This window comes from Macaca nemestrina, chromosome 8, assembly GCF_043159975.1.
Source record: "Macaca nemestrina isolate mMacNem1 chromosome 8, mMacNem.hap1, whole genome shotgun sequence".
Classification (NCBI taxonomy): Eukaryota; Metazoa; Chordata; class Mammalia; order Primates; family Cercopithecidae; genus Macaca; species Macaca nemestrina.
Window position 1 is genome coordinate 143,797,178 of NC_092132.1, and position 18,243 is coordinate 143,815,420.

General features: G+C 41.4%; 1 long non-coding RNA gene across 1 annotated transcript; it reads left to right on the forward strand.

Annotated features, from left to right (window-relative positions):
- The first annotated feature begins 11,167 nt into the window (after positions 1-11,167).
- On the forward strand, positions 11,168-17,204 carry LOC105491152 (uncharacterized). Its single transcript, XR_011606576.1, has 3 exons — positions 11,168-11,379; positions 16,130-16,301; positions 17,014-17,204. It is a non-coding gene; the product is annotated as an uncharacterized lncRNA (long non-coding RNA).
- The last annotated feature ends 1,039 nt before the right edge of the window (positions 17,205-18,243 follow it).

The window sequence follows — 18,243 nt, forward strand, 5'->3', positions numbered from 1 at the left end:
CTAGCCTGGGTGACAGAGCAAGACTCTGTCTCAAAAAAAAAGAAAAGAAAAAGAAAAAAGAAATGTTGGCCTGCCTGGCATGATTTTCAGTCAAACACAGAATCAGTGCAAAAGCCTTCTGGTTAGATATATGGTCTGAGCAGAAAAACATGGATGATTCTTTCTGTCTTCCTAATCTGAGGTTCAGAAAAACAGACTCCCTGCCTTTTTCTTTAAACAGGGAATCCTTATTCCCTGACTCTTCTCCAACATCAGCATTTGCATTTCGTGAGTGGCAGATCTGGACCACTGTGCTTTGAACAGTTGATCGAGGTCCTCTGGGTGGGTGGGTGTGTGTGTGTGTGTGTGTGTGAGAGAGAGAGAGAGAGAGAGAGAGAGAGAGAATGGAGCTCAGTAGCTTGTGCAAAGACCTCCTTTGCTATAGAAGCCTGATTCCAAACCTGTCTTCTTTCCCATAAATAATTACAATACACATTGCTGCTTCTCTTCAGTGTGCCTGTGTTCTGGAAGCCGTGTGTCTCTAGCTAAGGAGAGCAGAGCCTGTTATCTTTCCTCAATCCACTGGCAGGCTATATATGGCCTTGGAGAATTGATGGAAATCACATAAGTTACTGTTTCTTTCTCCTACTCTGTTCATGGCGATTTTTAGATAATTCCATCACAGCAGACAGACTGCTGCTCCTGATCAAAACTCCACAGATTCTCTCGGCAGAGTGTTCACCTGCCCGCCGGCCTTTTGTAGAGGGTAAGATAATAAAGAAAAATTAGCATTCTACCGAGCTCTTTCTTCTCATAACAGGCTCAGCAGCTGGCTCTTCCTGCTGAGCTTTTTCCTAACTTTATCTTTGTGATTTGTGAAAGTAAAAAAGAAAGGAAGAACAATTAGGAGCATCATTTTAAGGTGTGTGTGCCTGGTGGAACCCTTTTAAGTGACATTCAGAAGACTTGGATACCCACAATCCCTTGTGCCCCGGGCTGGTCTGGCCCAGATTTCTTGCTTCAATGACACTCATTCTTCAGCTTGGCCATTGTGCTCTGGTCTCTTCTCCAATGACAATACCCAGGGAATAAAACAGCTTCCTTCTTTTTTCTGTCTTTATTTTAAGGGCAATTCCCCTAGTCCTTTTATTCAATCACAGAAAAAAAAAAAAATGTTTGTTCTCATCAATGGTTCTGCTTGACTAAGACTAACCACAGGTAGATATACAGACAGATCTTAAAGCTGGTGGCCGGGAAACATTTTACCCTCTGTAGGTGAGCCGCTGTCTAAAAAATGCTCAATCTGCAGAAATCTGAAATTTCAAACATACTGACAGCAATTAAAGGTAGTCCTTCCAAAAAGGAATTCTTCCCAAGATTGATTTCTATAGGTAGTTGCATACAGATCATTTGCTATAATTGAGAGATTGATGGAAATTCGCTGGAGAATAAAAATTAATTGGAGAGAAATTTAAAATCAACCTGTCAGAACAACCAAAAAGTCAAAATCTCTCGGAGACGTAAATAATCCTTTGAACTATAATGAAAGCCTATGCTAAAATAACTTTTCATATATAAAAATCTAAACCATATTTTTGTTTTTATAGCTAAAGTCTATAAAACTTGATGAACTGAATTTGAGTAATTTCATTTTTAAAGCTAAAGTCTGATAACATTTGATTGATTTATAGACGCTCATCCGTAAGTATAAGAAACAAACTAATGTAACCATATCATTACTCATTTTCTCATTCCATCATGTCATCATTTCCAGTGAAGACAGAAATGCAAATTAGATTCATATCAAGTGGAAGGAAAAAATATTCTTTTCTGTTTGAAAAAAAAGCAGTCATAGAAAGAACCACCCAAAAGTTTTATAATTTTCTTCTGTTTCTCTTAAACATCTTGACAATTCAATAGCTATAAAATGGTATCTTATTCTTTGACCTTATTTCTCTATCTATAAAAAAAAATACTTTTACATATGTTTTTGGTCATTCAGGTTTTCTCCTTTGTGAATGGCCCTAAATTAGTATTATGGTTGTCTTTTTAAATTTGTTCATAGGAGTAAATCTATATTACAGATATCTGTATTATAGATTTACATTATCCAATACAGTAGCTACTGGCCACATGTGATTGTTGAACACATAAACTGGGGTTAATTCAAACTAAAGTGTGTTCTAAGTGTAAAATAGACACTGTGTTTTAAAAACATTACAAAATAAAGAATGTAAAATATCTTATTAATAATTTTATAATGATTATATGTTGAAATGGTAGTAGTTAGGATATATTCAGTTAAATGAAGATATTATTAAAATGAATTTCACTTGTTTCTTTTTTACATGATGCTGCTAGAGAAGTTTTTAACATCACTTTTCTTTTTTTTTTTTTTTGATGGAGTCTCTGTCGCCCAGGCTGGAGTGCAGTGGTGTGATATCAGCTCACTGCAAGCTCCACCTCCCGGGTTCACGCCATTCTCCTGCCTCAGCCTCCCGAGTAGCTGGGACTACAGGCACCCACCACAACGCCTGTCTATTTTTTTTGTATTTTTAGTAGAGACGGGGTTTCACCGTGTTAAGCCAGAATGGTCTCAATCTCCTGACTTCGTGATCCGCCCGCCGCAGCCTCCCAAAGTGCTGGGATTACAGGCGTGAGCCACCGCGCCCGGCTTAACACTGCTTTTTAATGACATTACAAGAAAGTTTAAAACTATGTATCTAGCAAGCCGGATAGCAAAATAAGAAGCCTCAGACCCTCCTTCTCCTCATGGAGACACTGATTCCACAATACACAGAATAATTCCCTTCATGAGAAATCCTGAAAAAAGTTATGAGGTTCCTGCACTCCAGATGCACAAAATCAGCCACGTTAATTTGTGGCACTACTCACCATAGTCCCTTTCCCCGGCTCAATGCAGTGTAATTGGAAGAAACTCTTTAGCACCTGGCTTCTCCCTGGGGAGGGAAAGAGAAGATTGAAACATATATCCAACATGCAGACTTTCGGGGGGTTGCCCAAGAAACTGGTTTCTATCCTACCTGAATCTAAGCATTGACACGAGAGAGAGCCAGGAGGGCACTGAGAACCAGGCGTGGTGGCTCACACCTGTAATCCTAGCACTTTGGAAGGCCGAGGTGGGTGGATCACTTGAGGTCAGGAGTGTGACACCAGCCTGGCCAACATGGTGAAACCCTGTCTCTACTAAAAATACAAAAATTAGCTGGGCGTGGTGCCTCACACGTGTAATCCCAGCTATTCGTGAGTCTGAGGCAGGAGGATTGCTTGAACCTACATGGTGGAGGTAGCAACTGGCAACTACACTCTAGCCTGGGTGACAGAGCGAGACCCTGTCTCAAAAAACAAACAAACAAAAAACAAATGTAAAGTTTGGACTAGCACATACTCAACTGACGTCAGGATGGAATGAGCAAGAAAAAACCTCCCAACTCCTGGCTTCTCCCTAAGGAGGGAGAGTTGGAATGTATATCCAATGTTACTGCTTTTCCAGGGGTTTCCCAAGAGACTGGTTTCTGTCTCATCTGACTCAAAGCTCTGACAGGAACAGGCACACTCTAGAAGCCTGGAAGTTGTTGATGACAAAACGGAGTTGGGAGGCTTGTGTAAATTCCAGTTCCAGAGAAACTTCAGTATGGGAGGCTTACACCAGAGGGAGTAAGAGATTATACGCTCCCAAAAAAACAAACCAGAAAATCCTTCTAATTGGGCATTTACATGCACAGAGACAGAGAAGACATATCTACAGAGAAGGTGTGAGAGCTCCTAAAGTCTCTAGCCAGGCTGATTGGTGAAGGTCTTTCTCTGTATGAAGCCAGTTCATAAAGACTGAGAGAGGGAGCTGTTACAAGGCATATGACAAAACAGGAAAGCATGGCCCAATCAAAGAAACAAAGCCAATCTCTAGAAATTGACACTAAAGGAATGTAGATGTGAATTACCTTACAATGAATTTAAAAGAAGCACCATAAAGTTGCTCAATTAGCTCCAGAAAATGGTGAATAAACAAAATGAGAACATTAACACAGAGGTAGAAAATATTTAAAAGAATCAAACAAGTTTTTGAGCTGGAAAATAGAATAATTGAATCAAAAACTTTCCTAGAGAGACTCAACAGCAGACCTGATCAAGCAGAAGAAAAAAATCAGGGAACTCAAAGATAAGTCTCTTGAAATGATCTAATCAAAGGAGCAAAAAGAAAAAACTGTAAAAAGGATAAATTTATCAGAATAAAATTCCCTAAGGAATTTATGGGACTCCATCAGAGGAACCAATATATGCATAATGGAAGTAACAGAAGAGGAAGAAAGAGAGAAAGAAGCAGAAAGCTCATCTAAGAAAAATAGATAACAATTTCAAATCTGGGAAAGGAAATTGACATCCAGATCTCAGAAGCCCAAAAGATTCCAACTAGGATGATCCCAAAGAAGTCAACATGAAGAAACATTACAGTCAAATTGTCAAAAAACAAAGACAAAATTTTGAAAGCAGCAAGAGAAAAGTGATTTATCACATATAAGGGCACATACTTAAGACTACTAGTAAATTTCTCAATAGAAACCTTGCAGGCCATAAGGCAGTGGGATGATATACTCAAAGTGCTGAAAGAAAAAAAACTGCAAACCAACAATACTATTTTTGTATTAGTAATTCTAAAGAGGATGACAAAACTATCCTTTGAAATTGAAGGAGAAATAAAGACTTTCCCACCTGAGAAAGTTCATTACCACTAGATCAGCCCTACAAGAAAGGCTAAAGGAAGTTGTTCAACTTGAGATGAAAGGAAGCCAGACAGCAACACGAAATCATACAAAAGTATAAAGGACACTGGTAAAAGTAAATGTATAAAATACAGAATACTTCCACATTGCAATGGTAGTATATAAATCACTTTTAATTCTGGTGTAGAAGTTGAAATACAAAGGCCGGGTGCAGTGGTTCACGCCTGTAATCCCAGCACTATGGGAGGCCGAGGTGGGCAGATCACAAGGTCAGGAGATCGAGACCATCCTGGTTAACATGGTGAAACCCCTTCTCTACTAAAAATACAAAAATTAGCTGGGCGTGGTGGCGGGCGCCTGTAACACCAGCTGCTCAGGAGGCTGAGGCAGGAGAATCACTTGAACCTGGGAGGCAGAGGTTGCAGTGAGCCAAGATCACACCACTGCACTCCAGCCTGGGCAACAGAGCAAGACTCCATCAAGAAGAAGGAGAAGGAGAAGGAGAAGGAGAAGGAGAAGGAGAAGGAGAAGGAGAAGGTTGAAATACAAAAGTATATTAAAGAAACTATAACTATACAAACTTGTTAAAGGACACACAATCCTAAAAGCTGTCATTTGTGATTTTAATAACAAAGTATAGAACTAGAGAGAAGTAAAAGAGTAGTTTTTATATACAATTAAAGTTAGATTGTTACCAGCTTGAAATTGATTGTTACAATTATAAGATGTTTTATGTAAGTTCCATGGTAACTCCAAATAAAATACCTATAGAAGATACACAAAGGAAAATGAAAAAGGAAACAAAGCATGTCACTACAAAAAAAATCAACATACAAAGGAATACAGTAAGAGAGGAAAAGATGAACAAAAAAGCTACAAGACAGAAAATAATTAATGAAATGACAATAGAAAGTCCCTACGTGTAAGTAAGAAATTTAAATGTAAATGGATTAAACTTCTCAATCAAAAGACATACATCATGGCTGAATAAATTTTTAATAAAACAAACAAGATCCAACTATATGCTATCTATTTCTGCCTTTGGGACTGTCACAGACACCTGGTTCCCAGCAATGGCCAGGGTTGCAGAACTACATGATGCGAAACACAAAAACTCTTACACAAAAGCTCCAGAGGCCAAGAAGCATGACAGGCACCTGGAGCACTGGAACTGTTTATGAAGGATTCACTGTAGATTTAAGAACACACATGGGCCGAAGTGAAAGCCTGGAAAAGATGTTCTATGCAAATGGCAACCAAAGAGAGCACACTTACATCGGACAAAATAGACTTTAAATTAAAAATTACCACAGAAAAATTAGGATATTATTCAATGATAAAAGGATAAATTCACTGGGAAGATAATAACAATTATAAATAAATATGGACCCAGCATCAGGGCACCCAAATGTATGAGGCAAACATTGGCAGAGCTGAAGGGAGAAATAGAGAGCCTCACAATAATAATAGGAGATTTCAATGCTCCATTTTCAATCTTGGATAAAACTTTCAGACAGAAGAGGAATGAGGTAATAGAGGACATGAATGACACTTTAGACCAAATAGACTTAACAGACATACATGGAAGATTCTATCCAGAAGTAGCAGAATACACATTCTTCTCAAGCGCACATGGAACGTGCTCTAGGTTAGATCATGTGGTCAATCCAGATATCTGCCCTGTACAACCATCTCCCTAAGGGACATGTAGATACAACATACCAGACTCATCCCAATGACCCCACAACTTCATAGACTGTGTAGATATGCTACAGTGATCACTCCTAAGTGCAAAGTCACAGTATGGTCCCTAGAGACTCATGTCCACTTTCTCTAAACCCACCAATTAGAACTCCCCACAAGAAAACCATTTGAGTAAAGTCCTGGACCCCAGTAAAGACTTTGGCACACAGGTTTGTTCTCTCTCTCTCTCTCTCTCTCCCCCCCCCTCTCTCACCACCTGCTGGTTGAGCATGATGATGCCTGGCCCCTCCCCCAAGCACCCTCACCCCCAGTCTCCTCCTGTCCCTCCCTCTGCAATCTTCTATTTGTCTTTCCTCAGCGTCCCTCCTCTCTCATGGATCTGTAAGTAACACACTGCTTCTGTTACTTCCTATGTTTTTTTGTGCTGCTTCCTCTGTCTCACCTGATCAACACACTGGAACCTGACTTCTTTCCCAGTCAGGGCTCTCCTAGAGAGTGGCTACCGGGGTAAGAATAAACTGGACACAAGTCAGAGGAGAACCACAAGGGCATCTGCCAATAGAAACAGGTTTCCTGTGAGAGGGACACCTGGTCACAGGTTGGACACTTAGGCATTAAACCATCCACCAGGATAAAGAAGTATCCCACGAAAGGCACACTGTAAACATCCATGACCAAACTCCTTGGATTCCAGTCAGGGGAGGGCTACAGTTTATGGTCACTTTCCAAAGACAGACCTCAAGACTGAAATTAGAGGAAAAATCACAAGAATGTATATTTCATCTCTGCCCCTGGTTCCCAACATAAAGTTCCTAGAACCCTAGTAGACAGCACTGGAACGCTCTTTGATCCCAGTTCCTGACACAGAGATCCCATGATTTTTGTGGTTTCCTGACTGGTAGGAGTATCTAACACAGCCTCAGGCTTAAAGTCACAGGAATCTAGTTCCCAGTTTGAGACAGAATCTATTTATTCTCCTGGCCCCTGGCAATTGCTTCATCCCAAGCTGTAACTCCAGTCTATTTTTCTGCCTTTATTCTCTAGCATGAAGCATGGTCTCACCTTTCAGTCTCACAAAGCATCCCTAGGCATGGCTTCCCTTAATGAATGGTGTGGATTTCTGGTTCCCATTGAACCACAAAGTTTCACCCTCTCCTCACTGCTACTTTAAAAAACAAAACAAAACAAAACAAAAAAACCGCTTTGGGATGCGTCCATTTCTGTCCATGATGATACCCTTTCCTGTTTTGGAGCACAGCTCATTGTAATATCCTGTCATTGTATCTGTAATTTTTCTGTATGATAGGACAGAAGGGGAAGTTTTCTGCAAGCATCCAATACACAATTTAAAATGATAGAATTATATTCGTTAATATGGTAAGATCTTCATGATACACTCATATGTAAGGAGGAAATATTACCAAACAGGACAAACGGCTGCTCCCATTTAAAACACTAACAATCAAAATAGGTGCATATATACATGCATCCATGTATCCATTTATACACGTATACATAAAGGCGACTATATTCATATTTTGGAGGGGATGACTGGAACAGAGGGGGGTTTAGGTTACATCAGAGGACATACAAGAGGAAGAAAGAAAAGGAAACTTTGAATGAGGTGCATTCAGGCTTTATGCAGTGACCTCATCCTGTTCGGAACACAGCAGTGGCTCTATGCTCCCATCTGGCAAACCAGGAATAGATGGCCATGTGACAGTTTGCCTTGTCATCGCCTTAGAGCTTCCCGGCTTTATTCTATTACCTACAGGATGCAGTTCCTTTTGCTCTTTCCCTTACTTCGGCCACTGCCAAATGACTCCACATGCCTCTCGGCCTGTGCTTTCTAACGTGTGGTTTCTGCTTACTCCCCACTGCTACTGCCCCAGGGCCTTGGCTCCCTGCTTCCTCTCTGTATTTCTTCACCTCTGTAATTCTCTACTCTTCACATCTAGCTTTGTTTTTCTTCTGTCCTAGCTCCAAAAGAAGAAAGCAAAGCGCTCAGGATAGAGCACCCTTTCTGGTTAAATTTCCCACCCCAAATCATTTCAGAGACCTCTGGCTTCCTGGTGTCCAATCTATCTATTTCTGCCTTTGGGACCGTCACAGACACCTGATTCCCAGCAATGGCCAGGGTTGCAGAACCACATGACCCAAAGCACAAAAACTCTTGCACAGAAGTCCAGAGGCTGGGAACTTACATTAAGGCATTGGGAATGTTTACTAAGGGTGGGTGGGATTGTAACTGTCTTCTTTCTCTCTCTCTTTTTTTTTTTTTTTTTTTGCTCGTCTTTTTTTTTTTTTTCCATACAGTAGGCCTCCCTTATCCAAGACTTCACTTTCCAAGGTTTCAGTGACCCAAGGACAAGAGCTGTCAGAAATATTAAATGGAAAATCTCCCAAATAAATAATTCATCAGTTTTAAACTGAACAGTGTTCTTAGTATTGTGATGAAATCTCACCCTGCATGGTTTGTACCACTCAGAACACGAGTCTTCCCTTTGTCCAGTGGATCTGTGCTGTAGACACTGCTCATCCATTAGTCACCATCTCGGAGATCAGATTGACAGATCACAAGAATGATGAATACAGTACAATAAGATACTTTGAGAGAGGAGACGACAGTCACAAAATTTTATTACAGCATATTATTATAATTGTTCTATTATATCATGCATTATTATAGTTAATCTCTTTACTGTGTCCAATTATTTTTTTTTCCAGATGGAGTCTCGCTCTGTCACCCAGGCTGGAGTGCAGTGGTGCGACCTCGGCTCACTGCAAGCTCCACCTCCTGGATTCACACCATTCTCCTGCCTCAGCCTCCCAAGTAGCTGGGACTACTGGCTCCCGCCACCAGGCCCAGCTAATTTTTTTTTTTTTTTTTTAGTAGAGACAGGGTTTCACCGTGTTAGCCAGGATGGTCTCAATCTCCTGATGCCGTGATCCACCCGCCTCGGCCTCCCAAAGTGCTGGGATTACAGACGTGAGCCACTGTGTCCGGCCCACTGTGCCAAATTTATAAATTAGACTTTAGCACAGGTGTGTATGCATAGGAAAAAACATAGTCTCTATAGGGTTCGGTACTATACAAGGTTTCAGGCATCCACAAGGGATCTTGGAACGTGTCACCTGTGGACAAGGGGAGACTACCATAAGAAGAGTAAAGAGGGGCCAGGTGTGGTGGCTCATGCCTGTAATTCCAGCACTTTTCAGGCCAAAGCTGGAGGATCACGTGAGGCCAGAAGTTCAAGACCAGCCTGGGCAACATAGCGAGACTCTGACTCCACCAAAAAAAAAAAAAAAAATTCAAATAAAGAAAATGTTTAAAAAGAACAGAGAGTATTTTCTCACATGAAAGTCATTGGCACAAATAGATATATCTTGTTGTTTATATTTTCTTAACCCTTTCTTAAATTGTACATGCTATTTAAGTGGTATTCTTTGCCATAACACCTTACTAGACTTGAAATTAGAGATACTAAGGCACTGTTTAGCTTTGATACAGTCGAGTGCAGAAATATACCAATGGTTGTCTCCATTAGCCACGTGCATGGAAAGTCAGGATATTTAAATCCCAAAGCATCAACATCTATCTTTTGGTAGATTACCTGCCCTGGAAGGTGCTTACCTAAGTGGAAATAAACCAAAGGTTGTCTTCAAAGTCAAATTGTTAAAATGGCAATAATGACCACATCTGTTTTGTAAAATTTGGAATGATATGGTTATGATGATGTTGATGGCATCTTACATTTGCATAGTAAATATACTTTCAAGTGGAATTTTATACATTTCATCTCCCTTGATTTCTGTAGCAATTCTGTAAAGTTGTCTGCTTTACAGTAAACATGAGTTATTATCCACATTTTGTAGTTGAGAAACTGACACTCAGAGAGACTAAGTAAAATTGTGAGTTAAAAATAGGATTCAGAAATGTTGACTCTCGGTCCATTGCTTTTTCCAGGATACTTTGAAACCCAAGAATAAAAATGTAAATTATTTCCACTGGGAAGCACCATTATAACCCTCTCTAGTCATTTGAATAATATGACTCAACTGAATATGAATACCACTCAACTCGCAACTGGATCTCCATATGTTAATTAAATTAACTTAAATCCATCAAAAATATATTTTCCTTCCTTCTCCCAGTTGCGCCATTTTCTTATGGAAGCAATAGCTTGGAGATGTCCAATCCTGACATTTTCACATTCTCATCCTTTAACAGTTGGTTTTGCTTCTTGAAGCACATCTGGGAAGATGAAAATGTCCCTACTTTACCCAAACATGCTTGATGCACCGAAGTCTCCATCAGCTGGAGAAAGACGGAATGTTTCACCTACAAGAGTTTTAAAATGTTAAAGTTAACCTCACTACATAATACTGCTGTCAGCAACATTCTCATCCCCAAATTTCCAAGATCCTCACCACTGTATCTTCAGCTGAGCACAAAACATAGTATTATCAATAAGGTTTATATTTGTGAATAAAAGAATATTTTACTATAATGATGCAAACAAATAGGGGTTGATTTTTTTCACATTCCAAGGAGTCCTGAGTTGGACAGGTAGTCAAGACAGGTGCTGAAAGATGCCATCAAGGAATGAGGTTATTTATATTATTCTGCTCCACCTACTAGTCACAAAATGGCTGCTGCATCTCCAGGCATTGTGTTCACACTGAAGGGGAAAGGCAAAGCCTCATCTGTTCCCTCCTTTTGTTTGTTTGTGTTTCAGATAAAGAGAAGTTTTCTCAGAAATCCCTCCAGAAGAATTACCTTTAGATTTCAAGATCTCATTGCCCAGAGCTAGTTAACACGGCAAATTTTCTCTGCAAGAGAGGCTGGAAAATGAGGGAACAGCTTGTCGTAACTGATCATGACCAGTCACTATCCATCATCACCTGCAGCTGCACTCATGGCTGCTCAAAACAAAATCCAGCTTTGATTGTGGTAAGAGAGCCGCCACACACGGCTCAAGTCTAACACGGTTGAGGCTAATGGATATCTGAGTCCACAGAAAATAAGAAAATGAGGCCAGGGAGTCCTAAAAACTGGGGAAAACAAAACCCCCGAAATTCCACTCCTAGCCCCACTCCCAAACGTGAGAAGAGCAGGTTGGTTCAAATATGCTCCAACTGAGTGACATGGGAGAAAGATGTTGAAACGTTGATTTGGTCAATAACAACATTTTTGCATATGTCAATGTTTTAAAAATAGATTGTATTGTCTGAGAACAGCTTTGGAACCCTATAATCCCACCAGGCACAGCGGGCTATGAATGGACCTGTTCCAGAGGGGATGCCTCGTGAACAGCAACAGAGCTGGCCCGGGATGGTACCGCCAGCCAGCATCATGCTATCACCAGGCTCATGATGTTGCAAATTACTGAAATGTCTGGGAGTCATTTTCATTACCCTTATTGACAATTAGCTTTAATGGCAAAATAAAATTATTAGGCAGCAGTAAGTCTGGAGCATATAGCTCTTCTGTAATAAAAGAAATTCAGTGGTATGAAGGCAAGCTTACCAAGTCTATGGCTCTTTCATGTGAACTAAAGCAGTATGAAGATAAGCTTCGAGTGACAAGCTGGGGAAAACAGTCACTGAATTCATTAGCAGAATTAATATTCCATGTGGCATTCAAGCTATTGCTTTACAAAGTATCTAAGATAATTAATAGAAAATGGGCTACAAAATGAATGATATTTTAGCAACTTCTTTGCCAGCATGCATTGCAAAGACTACCAGTATTTAATACTCCCATTTCTTTTGTTCTTGCTCCTTGGAAGGCATCTTGCCAGCGGCTTGCCTATATTTAACATCACTGCTTGTTGACTTTGTCAAAGTTAACAGAACTATAATTTGCCTCTCAGTTGCTGTTCTGAAATTAAGGAACACTGAAGCTGCAGATGATTTCAATCAGTGTTTCTCAGTGGAGACACAGTTACAATCTTGGTCAGAATATGTTCTTGTTGTGGGGAACTGGGCCCCATAATCCACGGCATTATCATCCCTGGTCCCGGGAACTAAATGCCAGTAGCAACCTGCAGTCCTTGTAATGGTCCCATACACTCCCACAGATCCCCAAATATCCCCTAACGCACAGTTAGGCCACAGGCCAAGATCCAGTGAATATCTGAACTTTACAGATGTTCAAAGTGAGATGCTCAGTAGCCCAGATCCTACAGTCATGGATGGCAGAGGCAGGACTCGAACTCAGTTAGGGGAACTTCATATGACAACAGGTTTTCTCTGCCATCTAAAGAAAAATTAATAATGTCCTCCCTTGTTCATAAAAGCTATTTAATCAATATTTGTGGCATAACCAAGAATCCAATCCAATTAAAGCCAATAGTATGCATTAGCGGATGGTCATCTATGACAAATGGCATCCTTAATAAATATAAAAGGAAAGGTATTTTGCATTTGGGCTGTGGCCTAAGACATTCATTGGAGAGGCCCTGCATTGCTTTCAAGGTCAAACAAAAGGCAAAGGCGTTTGGGGTAAGGACTTTAGAGTAAGGACAGGATGCAGTGATTCCATAAATAATGCGGCTGGGGGCCCAGAGAAGCACGCTGTACAATGTTGTGCTTATGGACCCAGAGAAAAAGACTCAGAAAGATTCTCCGTAACATTTCTCCTACTTCCTTTGGCCAAATAAGCTTTTATTGGGTAGCATTTCACCCCTGTGGCCTGGATTTCTACCTCTATTGTTGGAACAATAGTCCTTCACTAAATAGAAAGGAAAGCAGAAAGGGGAAAATCTCTTCAACACAAAACTCCACAGAATTTCCTGGACAACGTGATAAGCATTTCTTTGATATGAGACTTAGAATGTATCAAATACCCTTCCTTCTGCCACCCTGCCTTGTTAGTCACTGATGTACACATTCTTTTTTTTTTGAGACGGAGTCTTGCTCTGTCACCCAGGCTGAAGGGCAGTGGCCTGATCTTGGCTCAATGCAAGCTCCGCCTCCCGGGTTCATGCCATTCTCCTGCCTCAGCCTCCCGAGTAGCTGGGACTACAGGTGCCCTCCACCACGCCCGACTAAATTTTTGTAATTTTTAGTAGAGACGGGGTTTCACCGTGTTAGCCAGGATGGTCTCGATCTCCTGACCTTGTGATCCGCCCGCCTCGGCCTCCCAAAGTGCTGGGATTATAGGCGTGAGCCACCGCACCCAGCTGATGTACACGTTCTATGTTTCACTTAGTCATTTCACAAAATTACTGAGTGCCCTCAACTGTGCTCAATTTGGAATACAGCTGTGAAAAAAAAATGCAAAAATGCACACAGCTTGGAGAAAGATGCAGAAGAACAGATATGCAGCTTTGGAAAACCAGGTTCAAATCCCAGCTCAGTCACGTTGTAACTTTTTTGTTTTTGTTTCTGTTTTGAGACGGAGTCTCACTCGTCGCCCAGGCTGGAGTGCAGTGGCCGGATCTCAGCTCACTGCAAGCTCTGCCTCCCGGGTTCAGGCCATTCTCCTGCCTCAGTCTCCCGAGAAGCTGGGACTACAGGTGCCCGCCACCACACCCGGCTAATTTTTTTTTATTTTTAGTAGAGATGGAATTTCACTGTGTTAGCCAGGATGGCCTCCATCTCCTGATCTCGTGATCCACCTGCCTCAGCCTCCCGAAGTGCTGGGATTACAGGCGTGAGCCACCATGCCCAGCCATATTATAACTCTTTAACTTGGTCTTATTCCATCTGTGAGCCTCACTTTTCTCATTTTATTTTTTTATTTTGTAATTATTTTGTTTTTTTTTAAGTTCTGGGGCACATGTACAGAATGTGCAGGTTCGTTGCATAGGTAAACGTGTGCCATGGTGGTTTGCTGCACCTATCCACCTATCACCTAGGTATTAAGCCCAGCATACATTAGCTCTTTTCCCTAATGCTCTCCCCACTCCCACCCTCCCCCAACAGGCCCCAGTGAGTGTTGTTCCCCTCCCTATGTCCATGTGTTCTCATTTTTCAGCTCCCACTTGTAAGTGAGAACATGCGGTGTTTGGTTTTCTGTTCCTGTGTTAGTTTGCTGAGGATAATGGCTTGCAACTCCATCCATGTCCCTCAGAAGGGCACAATCTTGTTCCTTTTTATGGCTGCATAGTATTCCATGGTGTATAGGTACCACGTTCTCATTATCCAGACTGTCACTGATGGGCATTTGGGTTGATTCCATGTCTTTGCTATTGGGAAATTGTGGAAGACAGCGTGGTGATTCCTCAAAGATTTAGAACTGGAAATACCATTTGACCCAGCAATCCCATTACTTGGTATATACCCAAAGGAATAGAAATAATTCTGTAATAAAGGAAAATACACGTGTATGTTAATTGCAGTTTTCTCATTTCTAAAAGAGGGGGAAACACCTACTTCCTAAGGTTATTATAAGAATTAAATATCTATCATAAAAATTCCATCTACAGTGCCTGGCACATAAATATAAGGGTTTTATTTCCTTTTGCTTCTGAAAGTCCTGTGCTCTGATGATATCTTTGCTGCTAAGATTTTGAGTAAGGTACTAACCTCATGATTTCTTCATCTATAAGGGAAAATGCTACCCACCTTGTGAAGAGGGAACAGGGATGGTCACAGGGGTGTCATGAGATTCAAGTGACATGATAGAAAAAAGCAAAAAGAGATTCTCATGAATCTTAATCCAATTTTTCATAATTCATTGAAATTTTAAGTACACATACACACTAATATGTTTAATTTGATTTAGATTCACAACAGTAGGTTCAGAATTGGAATAACACACTCAATTCTGAAAAATGGCATATGCTTTGAATTTTTTTTTTTTTTTTGAGATAGGGTTTCCCTTTGTTGCCCAGGCTGGAGTGCAATGACATGATCATAGCTCACTGCAGCTTCAAACTCCTGTGCTCAAGTGATCCTCCCTCCTCAGTCTCCCAAGTAGCTGGGACTACAGGCACATGCCACCACACCTGGCTTATTTTTAAATATTTTATGGAAACAGAGTCTTGCTTTGTTGCCCCAGCTGGTCTCAAACTCTTGAGTTCAAGCAATCTGCCCACCCCAGCCTCCCAAAGTGCTGGGATTACAGATGTGAGCCACCATGCATCGTCCTGCTTTGCGTTTTTTTAAAGACTTAGTCCTTACATGCTTTTCGCTAGAATAATCATACTCTCATTAACGCCATTTATATCACTGCAAGCTTTGATCACACATAGCAAGGTTCCTTTCTTGTTCTTTTAAAATAAACATATATGAATTGCACCTCAATCCAATTTTAAGATATTATGATGTTAGTGTCATAAATACAATTGTCCTGCGGTGACTGCAGATATTACTGGGAACTATGTAAAAGCAGTTTGGTGCAACAGAAGGACCAAACATTTTAGTCTCTCTTGAATTCAAATCTCAACCTCTCCATGGACCAGCAGTAGAACATTAGAAATGTTGTTCAACATCGCCATATTTCTGTGTTTCTAAAATACCTGCCCCACAAGATTAGTGTGAAGATTAAATTAAATGCTATCTGTGAAACTCATAACAGGATTAAGTGCTTGGGAAAGGTTTGTTTCCATTTCTAATAGCAGGTTTGACTCTGGGGATAAGATTATTTCCTCCTCCTTATGCTGGCTAACTCCTCCTCTTCTTCTGAGACATAGACCCTGGGATACCTTCTCTGGGCAGCTCTTGACCACCCCACCCTCCCGGTTGACTTCCAGATGAGCTGGGCATTTCTTCTGGCACTCCTGTGACACTGTGTTGACCTATCTCAAATCACCAGCCACTCTGCATTCATTGCTGTGGTTTGCCTCCTTGCCTCTGCCACTGGACTAGAAGAGTTTGGAAACGTCCAGAGACCAACTGTCAACTTCACCCTGTAACCCTTCACAGGTAGGAGATGCCAAACATATACTAGATACCTGAAAGATGAGTCAAATAAAGATACCCCAAAGTTCTGTAAAGCCACACCCCCAAAAGTGTCATGATGGTTTTCCTTACCCACCTTCTCAGCAGTCATGGGGTCTGCAATTGTATCACCGAAACAGAGACCATCAAAGTTATTGGATAAGAGTATGAGTGATGTCAATCAAAAAAAAAAAATCTTTAAGGCATTGTTCTTTTGATTTTGAAAGCCAGTGACCGAACTCTGGGATGTTGTGGCAAGAAGAGATAGTCCCTTTAGGACAAGGAAGAGATCATTTCTAGTTATGTCTCCCTTTTTATAGGCTTCTAGGAGGCCATTTCTTCCCCCGAAATCAGTATGGAAGGTAAAAACAATGGTATGGTATATTTCAGATCATTATTAGTTTGGGATCCGCATGGAAGCAGCATGAGCTACGGTTAATTCTGCCCAAACCCTTCATTCCATTGGTTATTTATCTCCACAGCCTCTGCACGGTTTCCTCTCTGGTCAGGGCAACCGGACAGGCCTTGTAGGAGAGTTTGTGGTTTTTGTGGAATAGGCATTGAGGGAAAAGGGAACAGAAGGTGTCTGTTACTGATTTCTTCTGCCAGCCTTTTTGTATTTTGCATACATTATTTCATTTAATCCTCTCCAAAGCCCTGCGAGTGAGTTAAGCGGCTCATTATCTTAATTTCACAGATGTACACCCAAAGACTCAGAGATACTCGGTAACTTGCCCAAGGTCACACAGACTGTAAGCAGCTCTCAACACCGCGTGGGACTTCTGCACAAGGAAATTTCTCTTTGGGAGAAGTCACCAAGTTGCATCCAGCACATGGACTGGTTCTTTTACTCATCCACAGGCTTCGAAGTCAAACAAAGGAATTGAGTCCCAGGTACCGAATATACTATATGATTGACTATAAGTTTGTGTGCAAATTAGTTACTTACGTTATTTTTTATTTTGTTTTTTTCTGAGACGGAGTTTTACTCTTGTTGCCTAGGCTGGAGTGCAATGGTGCAATCTCAGCTCACCGCAACCTCGGCCTCTCGGGTTCAAGTGATTCTCCTGCCTCAGCCTCCCGAGTAGCTGGGATTACAGGCATGCGCCACCATGCCCGGCTAATTTTGTATTTTTAGCAGAGATGGGGTTTCTCCATGTTGGTCAGGCTGGTCTTGAACTCCTGACCTCAGGTGATCCGCCCACCTCGGCCTCCCACTTAATCTTTTTAAGTCTCAATGTTCTCATTTGAAAATGAAGACTGTAAGAATGCCTGGCTCCAAGGACTGTTTGAAAGATAAAATGGGAGAATACATGGAAGATGCTCACCACAAAGCAACTATGCTGGAGACAAAAGGTTTAGCTACGTTTCTGCGACTGAAGCAGCCCCATTATAACAGTAAAGCTAGTGTCTTAGTCAACTCTCAAAGAAATGGCAAGCTCTGTTTTAATCATGATATAAACTGAGTACTCATGAGGAAGAGACGGATTCCGCCTGAGGGAGTAGAGAAGGCCCTCTTTGGATGAGCCTTACGGGATCCGTCATGTTTCCTGATGTGGATGGGGTTTGGGGTGTGGATGGGGGCATTCCTGCATTACAACCTTTTGCAATTCAGGGGTTGCAAGGGATTGTATAACAGGAATGGGGAACTCAGTAAACAAGGCTTGAGATGTGACGACGTGTGGCCAGGCTGTCAGGCAGAAATCAGTGGGAGGGTCCATGGAGAATAGTAGGAGATCCAGCTAGAACGCAGGTTAGTGTCAGAGTGGGAAGAATCTAGCCTGCCAGGTTCCAGGACCTGGGCTTCATTCTGCAACCAGTGGGGAGCCATGAGAACTTTCGAAGCACATTCTCATGTGCATGTTGGGATGAGAATCGGAAAGGCCCTCTGGGCCATGCATCAGAAGCGTCTTCCTGCTGGACTCAG